The sequence below is a fragment of the Artemia franciscana genome, chromosome 6 (genome assembly GCF_032884065.1).
Source record: "Artemia franciscana chromosome 6, ASM3288406v1, whole genome shotgun sequence".
In the NCBI taxonomy this organism is placed as follows: domain Eukaryota; kingdom Metazoa; phylum Arthropoda; class Branchiopoda; order Anostraca; family Artemiidae; genus Artemia; species Artemia franciscana.
The window spans coordinates 27926354-27935659 of record NC_088868.1 but is presented as its reverse complement, the minus strand read 5'-3'; the positions used below and the strand labels follow the sequence as shown (position 1 = coordinate 27935659).

The 9306-nt window shown below is 35.8% G+C and overlaps 1 protein-coding gene across 6 annotated transcripts in view; it reads right to left on the bottom strand.

Moving 5' to 3' along the window:
* LOC136028275 (probable RNA-binding protein 19) overlaps positions 1-9306 on the bottom strand; it is a 112496-nt gene that overhangs the window by 38530 nt on the left and 64660 nt on the right. The window lies entirely within an intron of this gene.

Genomic DNA, 9306 nt, shown 5'->3' with positions numbered 1-9306 from the left:
TTCTTTTTTGATGTCCTTGGTGCTTCAGTTTGTTTCATTTGAAGAATAACAAAAAAAAAAGGTGCAAAGCTTCATTTGCCAATGCTTAGTTCTAGCACACAGCCATACGTACCTATCTATTTTTGTTTTCTAAGAATTTCTAATAGGTTTTTTATCGTGTCCCCTTTTCTACCATAATTTTGTCTTTACAAAGAGGTGCACCAGACCCTTGTTACTCATATTTTACTTTCAAAAGTTTTTACGTTCAATACCCAAAATATTTGTATATCTTTGAGGCTTTAGAGATAGAATTTTGGTTCCCTAGGTTCCCTATACACAAAAATATTTTTTCGGGGAAGGGGGAGGGAGGGTTCCAAACAAATCATCAAAAAAAGTTTATATTCATTTTTGCTACGTTTTTACGAGTCGGACAAATATTTCAGGAGGGGGGGGGGGTCAAACCACAAACCCCATCCTGGATACTGCCTTGTTCAAGCTCCTTTCTACAAAATGGTTGCGGGAAGAAAGATCCCGGACGTATGTTTATTTATTTTTTATGGAGTAATATTGATAGTAATGTTACCCAAATCAGTCAGGAAAAATGGCCTCCCCCTCCGAACAAATCCATTGATCCCTCCCAAACGTTGTGGCTAGTGACATTTCTGGTTAATAGCGGATCGATTCTTGGTGAAGCAATTACTCATTTTTCACTAAAGCTTCTTTTATTTATGAAGTAACATTAGTAGCAATATCTAACAATGGTGAACCACTTAGGTTGCGGCTAGAAATAACCTTGGTCAGTATTAGGCCAAATCCAAACTTTTTTAAAAACAGCCCTAGCATAAAAAAGTTACATAAAGAAGTTATGAAAAAGTTTTTAAATAACATTATTTAGTTTTAATCCTCACAATTTAATGTAAGTTTATTTATATATACATATTTTCTCTCTTGTTCTCATATTGTTCTGAAGACAGCCCTTGGACATAGGGCCGAAATATTCACAGAACTGATATCTAACAATGGTGAACCACTTAGGTTGCGGCTAGAAATAACCTTGATCAGTATTAGGCCAAATCCAAACTTTTTTAAAAACAGCCCAAGCATAAAAAAGTTACATAAAAAAGTTATAAAAAAGTTTTTAAATAACATTATTTAGTTTTAATCCTCACAATTTAATGTAAGTTTATTTATGCATACATATTTTCTCTCTTGTTCTCGTATTGTGCTGAAGACGGCCCTTGGACATAGGGCCGAAATATTCACAGAACTGATTTCCACTGTCTTGAAAAGATTTTCCCTATTGTTTCTACTTTGTATTTGTTTGTTAATGAGCCTAGAAAGCTAATTGACTTTGATGTTAATCAAATTAACGTACACTAGCGTGCTAGAATTGGAATCCTTTGTCCAAAGGGAGGGGTTCAATTCTTGGTGTTGCTGGTTATTTAGTTTGGGACGGGGGTCAGTAGTGTGACACTGTAAGCTCCGCCAGAGTCAACCCAGCTCTAAATGGTTACCTGGGGAAAGTAAGCAAGAAGGGTGGGCAGAAACACAGGATAGATGGCCCCAAACCTTTTATTGCACTTCCTGGCTAAAGATCATGATAGGGAGGCGAGGACCGCCGGTAAGGACTGTAAAAGTTTTAGACCATACTGTAGATTGTCGATTAATCTTACAAAAAATTGAAGCTAACATTTACAAATTTAGCAAAATAATATTTTATGAATGTTATGTCTGTCATGTCACGCAATAACAGCAAAGTCCCTGAGGAACGGGATTGAGAATATATCAAGCATCCACAAAAATACACGTAAGGGTAGACTGTTTATTTTAATTACATATAATTAGAAAATATTCGTAAGTATATGCTCCTGTTGTTATTTTTAACAGACATATTCACCTCCATGATTTTAACACTCTATATTTTGTTTAAGGACAATGCAAAGACAAACCTAGCCAAATATATAGGGAGCCTTTGGAAACATTTTCTTCGGGAGAGATGGGATCAGAAAAGGCGAAAAGGAAAACTTAAGATCATCTTTTTTCCATTCTAGTCACACTTTAAATTTCTCTCTTTGCGTCCTAGCATTCCTCCTACTGGAAAGCTACTATTTAGCAGTTTACTGAGAAATACGCTAGGCTTGAACATTCCTTCCTAGGAACATTAATCGCTTAAAGCCATACTCTTTTTTTACTTTTTATTAGGTAGTTAAATTTTATTTTTTTAATGAAAATACCAAAAATGTAATTTCCAAAATCTAGAGAGGGGGAGGGGTGTTTAAAATTTTAGAGAGGAAATTTGCGACTTGGCCCAAGTTATACTTCTTCCGCGATCGAATATTGTTGACGTACCACCATTATCGCCTTTTTCTTCTTTGGCCTTGGCTGGCAGTAGATGGAGCATCCTTCCCTCGAAAATTGTGCCATCTAATGCAGAATAAGCTGCTACAGCATGCTCTGGTAGTAAAAATGAAACGGTAGCAAAACCTTTAACTTTCCTCGTATACTTATCGATTGGCAAATGGACTTCAGTTACTGTTCCTGTACAAAGAAACAAAAATGAAAATATCGTTGAAAAATCCGTATTAGTCCTAAAAATATCTAAATAATTAAAATGATTCAAAACAACATCTTGAACATATCGATAATTTTGAAGAAAAGGTAAAAACTTCCACGTGTAATTTGTAAGGAAATGTCCATCACAACAATCATATTGCATAGGAGAATACTTTCTATTCCAGATCAGTTTGATACAATCAGTATATCACATTGCGGTTTCTCATTGACAAATAATTTGCATAACATGAATATGCCAATTCGTATTGTAGCTTATTTTAGATAAAAAAAAAACTAAAAGAAAGGATTAATACTAAAACTTAAGACGAAAAAAAATGTTCCAAATGTAAATGAGGACTCCCCTTCTTCATCACCCGCTCTTTACAGCTAAAGTCTAGAGTCTTAAATTTACTTAAAACACAGAATTATTTATGTTCGTTTTATTTTTTAATATTGGTTTTATGATGCAATTCCCAGAAGAAGAGTTATTGGACCTTTCAACTCTACTCAGCCAAATAGTTATCTTAAAATTTCGATCAAATGTGTTTGGAAAAAAGGGATGTGGGAGGGGGACTAGTTAAGCATAGGCACTATTTCTGTTTTGTGTTTCTGCTTTCAAAGCATCCGTTTCTGTTCTGTTCATACAAAAAAAAAAAAAAAAAAAAAAAGGAAACAGAACAGACCTGTTTTTATTTAACTCTTCTATTCTGTTTCTGTTTTTTATAATATCTATTTTGTCTTGTTTTCTGTTCTTCATTTTTCTACATGTTTTTGTTCTGTTCCCAATGTCACTTAGAATGAAATACGTTCAATGTTGTTGATGCAGAATATCGTGGTTGCAACTACTTTTCTTGTTTTTCAAGCAATAGATTTTCATCGTTATTCAAGCCAAGGGAAAGTAAATTTCCTATAAAGAGGTTTCGGAATAGGCGATTCTAATATAGTACTACTTATTTTGATCTGATTCTTTTTTCTTTAAGTTATGGGCTACTTTATTTTTATTATGAGACGTGATGATCTCTATTTAGGAAGCTAGTTGCCACTACAACTGGATTTAAGAAGAGTTAAATTTTAGTCCTTATGTACACCTTAAATTGATAAGATGTAAGCTTATTCTTTCTACTTTCGCTTCTTTTCTTAGCCTAGAGTGAAATAGGTTATTTGATTATAGAGACATTTTTATTACAGGGAGTATTTCCTGGGGAGAAAATGAGTTTTCAGACGATTGTTGAACTTGATGCCGGGGGCCTTAGAGGGACATTTGGGGCCAATTAGCGTGGCAATTACATACCGTGATAAGTAAAATTGTTATATCTATATCAGTTGTCAGAAATCAGTTGTCAGAAGGGCACAACACGTAGAATCTGAGGCACGTTGGAACTGATTACGGAACCGAAATAGCAGACGACTTAAATTAGCGGCATCAAGGCATACTCTGGGAGCCCATTATGTTGAAGCATATTGAGAACTGAATAGCCCACGAAAGACTGTGGACCACTTGGTGACGATACCATATTACCTAATACCGTTAGTAGTGGAACTGGTAGCGCTGTACTATATACGTTTGCATCACCAGACATTACAATTGTGGCGCTAGACTTGAATAAAGGTTATGAGGTATAAGGGTATTGAACCACCATAATCCTCACTAAACCTATAGATATAATTATCTTCACTTCATTGAAAGCGTCAAGGTGACAGACACTACCGAGTAGGCAAAAACTAAGACACATTGTTAGATACACATATTGACAATTATTGACAATGTTGACATATTGACATATTGACAATATTGACATATTGACAATGAAGAAAGAAATAAAACGGTTGGCAATTGTTTGACAATTAACCTTATGAAATAAATTCACAAAAATTCGTCTTCTTTTCAAACTTCACAAATGTTGCTAATTCGTTAGCCACCACTGAAGAAAGAATAGCAATTCTTCCAGCATCCTTTATCAAAAGGGTTTACCTGATTCCAATACTTTTGGGTAAAGTGTTCATGTGATGTTCTTCCTGTGACTATAAGGGATATATGAAATCCCAAGAATGTACACAAGGGTATAACTTGAACTACCATAATCCCCATTAAACCTATAGATACGATGACTGTCACTTCAGTGAAATCATGTAGCTGATTGAGAGCATAAAGTAAGCAAAAACTAAAATATGTCGTCATATATATTGCCAATGACGAAAGAAATAAGACAAAAACTCGATAGTTTCGTCGTCCGATGCACTTGTTTAAGATCTTACAGTGGTGATCCCATGTGTCAATACATTTATTACAAATACTGCAATGAGAGCATCTTGGAGGCGTGTAAAAAGCACATTTTCGACACCATTTTACTTGAACTGGAACACCATTTAAATCAATTGTTTTCAAAGGAGGTTCACCATCCACTTCATCTGCACCAGTTCGTGCTTTAGTAACTGTGCCAGGGTCCAGAAACATAACCAGAAAAAAACTTACTACTACAAGCAGACCCAAAGTTCCTATAGAGACTGCAATTGCCCATTTGGCAGGTGATACAATGGTCGAATACTGGCGGAAAGGAAAGAAGAAAAAGCATCCACTTTCTACCGCAAAAAGGATAGAAAAAACAGCTACAAAAATATATCTTTTTATCACATCCTTGTTAGATTTATTTTCCATAACTTCAAACTTACTTCCAGCATAAAGCCGTACGGTATGAAACTAGGATTCAGTTCCTTCGGCTTCACTTCCAAAATTTTTTAAGAAATTCTTGTTCTTAAGATAAAATTGATCATTATAGAGAACAGACAATTGCTGGTTTACCTGTCAATTTTTATGACATTTATGGCTTTCTTATCCTTGTATCAATTCAATGATATTTTTGTTTAAGCCTTTCATTATTGTCATGGACAAAATTATGAAGCGTTGTTAATGATCTCTGAGAATTAATTATTGATTTGACAAAGAAAAAAGGGTAGGTCAGTGCTAAACCATTAAAAAATAGTTTCATTGTAGGTCAAATTGGGGCTGGAATTGTGGAGCAACGCGTGGTGTCAGCTAGCCCCCCCCCCTAAGCCCCCCTCCTCCATCTCCCTTGAACCCCCCCCCCCCCCAAAAAAAAAGTGTTTTTTTTCTTTCTTTTAATTAATTTCCTTTTGCTTTTTTTCATTGTAAATAGTGTAACAAACAAATAGTATATTTATATTTTTATACAGTATATTATACAGTATTTTACACAGTATATTATAATTTTTAAATACGTCTTTAAGTGTTCGGTTAGTATTAGCCACAGTTCAGTCTTCACTCGGCTGTAGCTATTGCTGCAACTATGATAGCGTAAAAATCATTAGAAAGATTCCAAACTATCTCAGTATATATTATATATATATAGATGATTTTTGTGACAGTGAAATTTGTAGAAAAGTGAAATTGGACTTTGAAAGCAGATATGGAAAATTGTGGGTGGGGGAATCGGGATGGGTAAGAGAGGAAGATAGCTTCTATTAAAACAGTCTATTAAAACAGCGAAAGAAAAACATCTCCTCGAAAAGAGAATAGTTCTTTGTGCAACTTTTTCACATAGATAAAAGTACCGGGACGCATACTATCACCACAATCTTTGAGATGTTTAAAATAAAAATTCGATTGTTTGTGAAGTAGCGTCCTTGAGCACTTTACATTATACTTTTAACGTAAGGTAGAAAGTTCGCTCATTTTGTGTATAATATCAGAAAAACTTACAAAAAAGCCTTATATTTCCGCTGTGATGTTACTATTTATTAACACGGATAAAATTTCTTGGGTTTGAGCTAGTCAACTTTTGTCTTATAAACCCGAGGGAAAAGTTATCTTCGAAACGAGTTCACGTTTTATATTTTATCTTATCTACTCATTTTAAGCGAGTAACTGTGTATATATTTATATATTTGATTCTCTAATTATGCGTTAGCATAAATATCGCATTATTCTTTAGTTTTAAATCTTGAGATGTCAAATCAAAAATTTCAACTGAATTAAGAAATTCTGGCGTGATTTCAATTCTTCTTTCCTGTTAATACGTTAAAGAATCCATTTTGTAAAATTCGTTTTCAAGTAGGACTCGTTGTAATTCTCCTTATTGCTTTTCTTCTAACCGCATATTTCTTTTACTATTCGATGTGATCATCCATGTCGATTTCCTTCTAACAGTAGAATTCTTTGTCCATTCTTTTCATTTGGGATACGTTGTGATGCTTGCTGTCGCATGATTTGTAGCCGCAGATCTCGTTGCGCTTCATTCTCTTACATCATCTCTACATTAAACATTTTCCCATGCCTTTTGTTTTACCTGTTCGGATTCACTAATTACTGTACTTTTCTTTCTTTTTAAGTCACATTTTCATTTGCAATTCAATATGATTTTCCCTGTTTCTTGTTCGATTCCCTTTTCTTTAGCTGTTGAGATGTATTTGTCATCTTGTGCAATTTTTCACGTGTACCAGATACTAGAAACCATTTCGTCCTTCCTGTTTATTGACAGACTCACACGCACTAAACTAACAAGTTTCTTCATTCGATTGTAATTTTGTTTTATCTTCTGATCAACGATTTCGCTGTCCAACACTTCTGCTGAACACTTTTAAAAAGACCAAATGTAATATTTACTTGGTCTTGTTCCCCTCCTTTTTCTTTAGCTGTTCTAAGTCATTTGTCATAAAGACGAAGTTCACAAAATTCGGCAATCACGGGTACAGTACAAAGAAAAATTCCTTTCCAAACAACAAAATGCCTCTGCTAAGAGTTAAGGGAGGGTTGTCAATGAGACATTACCGTCACCTAAATGAACTTCAATTCCTTCCCTAGAAATAAGCGATGGGACTACTGTCCAAAACCCTCAGGCAAAGACTGAAGCTCTTGCCAAGGCGTCTGCCGAATTCTCAAATCAGGAAGACAACGGTAAAGAAGTTTCCGATTTCCCTCATCGAGTCGATACTCTTCTTGATCAGGTGAACTATTTTAACCCCAAAGTCATGGTTGGACTTGTCATGGCTTTTCCGGCCCTGTTTTTCCTCTAGAGCATTTCCACACAAATGAAAATCTGCCAGTGGTATTCGTATACCTACACCAGAAGACAATCCAACGAGTGCAGGCTCATATAGCCCAATCAGCCTCCTCACCTACATTGGGAAAATTTTCTAAAATGTTTAAAATCATCTACTTTATCAGTACCTGGAGTCAAATGAACTTTTCTGTGACCACAAATATAGATTCCATTGGAAGCATTCAACGCTTCACTGATTAATGGTCCAGTAGTAATAATGGATGGAACTTTTGGCAAAAGGATATGACATCACGCTATTGCCATTTGTCATTGCTGAAGCTTTAGACAGAGTATGGCGTCGTGGCCTTCTGACAAAAAAAAATTATGGTTCAGAAGACATCTGTTAAGTGTGATTGAAAGCTTTCTTTCTGATCGTTCATTTTGGGTTGCTCTCGATATATCCAATTCCCTTAAATATCCAATGAAGGCAGGCATACCCCAAGGCATACCTAGGCTTTTCATTCTTTAATTATACGACATGGGAGACAACCTTGCCACCTCTGTGCATCACTTTGCCAAAGACACCACACCACATTTAATCACCCCAAAACATTGATTCCCAGTCAAAGCCTCCCTGCCACTGCAGACAGATCTTTTGGAAATTGAAAGGTGGTTTAGTCACTGGATGGTCACATTAACGCATCAAAAATAAGAGCTGATGATATCCCGATTAAAAGTACCAGGCATACACCCCAAATTCATCTTCTAGAACGAAGCTATAAAGAAAGTCAACGAGATTAGTCTCCTTGGAAACTACTTCTCCACAGATCTCTCTTGGAAAGGTTATCTTGATCGGGTGAGAACCACCTGAGCAAGAAAGCTGTGGATAACCGTTCACTGCAAAAAAAAAACCTTCTACTGCTTTGCTCGATCATCCCACTTTACAAGTCTCTAATCAGACCCATTGCTGAGTATCGATTTCCACTGTATGATATCTCTCCGACATAAATTTTTCGCACTAACCCAAAAGAACCAAAACAGAGTAGAAGGCCTCTGACTCTGACTTTTGTATGGCCTATATGCCTCTATGACTTTTGTAGAAAGGTTTCCTACTACTCTCTTAAGCCTGTTGGTGAAATGTTTGACGTAGTGCTGATAATTGTTTTCTACAAGCACTTAAATTCACCTCCTTTTCTGGAGCTTTCTCTATTGTGCCATTGCCTAGCGAACAAGAAAGGCACGAAGGCACACACATCGGTCCAATTTTCTTGAGGCTTGCAAGTCGAGGACAGAGTACTTAAATAGCAGCTTCATCGTCTTTACACTTCAACCTAAAATGATCTTTCACAGAAAGTTATCCCAAAAAGTTTTTTCAGTTGATTCTTTCGAAAACAGAATCAATAATCATCTAAAATCGATAAAGATTAGCAGCAAATCATTACTGCCAATTGTAAACAATTGGCAAATTATTGAAGCTGCAACCGTTTCCCGAGGGGTTATGGAGGGTCTTATCGTCCCCAGAGGTATGATTATCGCACCTTTCAGCTATGCCGAATAAAGCAGTTATCTCAAAATTTTTACAAGATTTCTTTGGGGAAAGGGGGACGTTGGAGGGGAGCTAGTTCCCCTCCTACCCTTTTGGTCACTTAAAAAGTACACTTGAACTTTCAATATTCGTTCAAATGAGTCCTCTCCCAATCTTCTACGATCATTTGCTCGGTAATAACCATCCGTGGCAACAACAATAAAAAAAAATTGAAAAACAAGATTAGTGCAA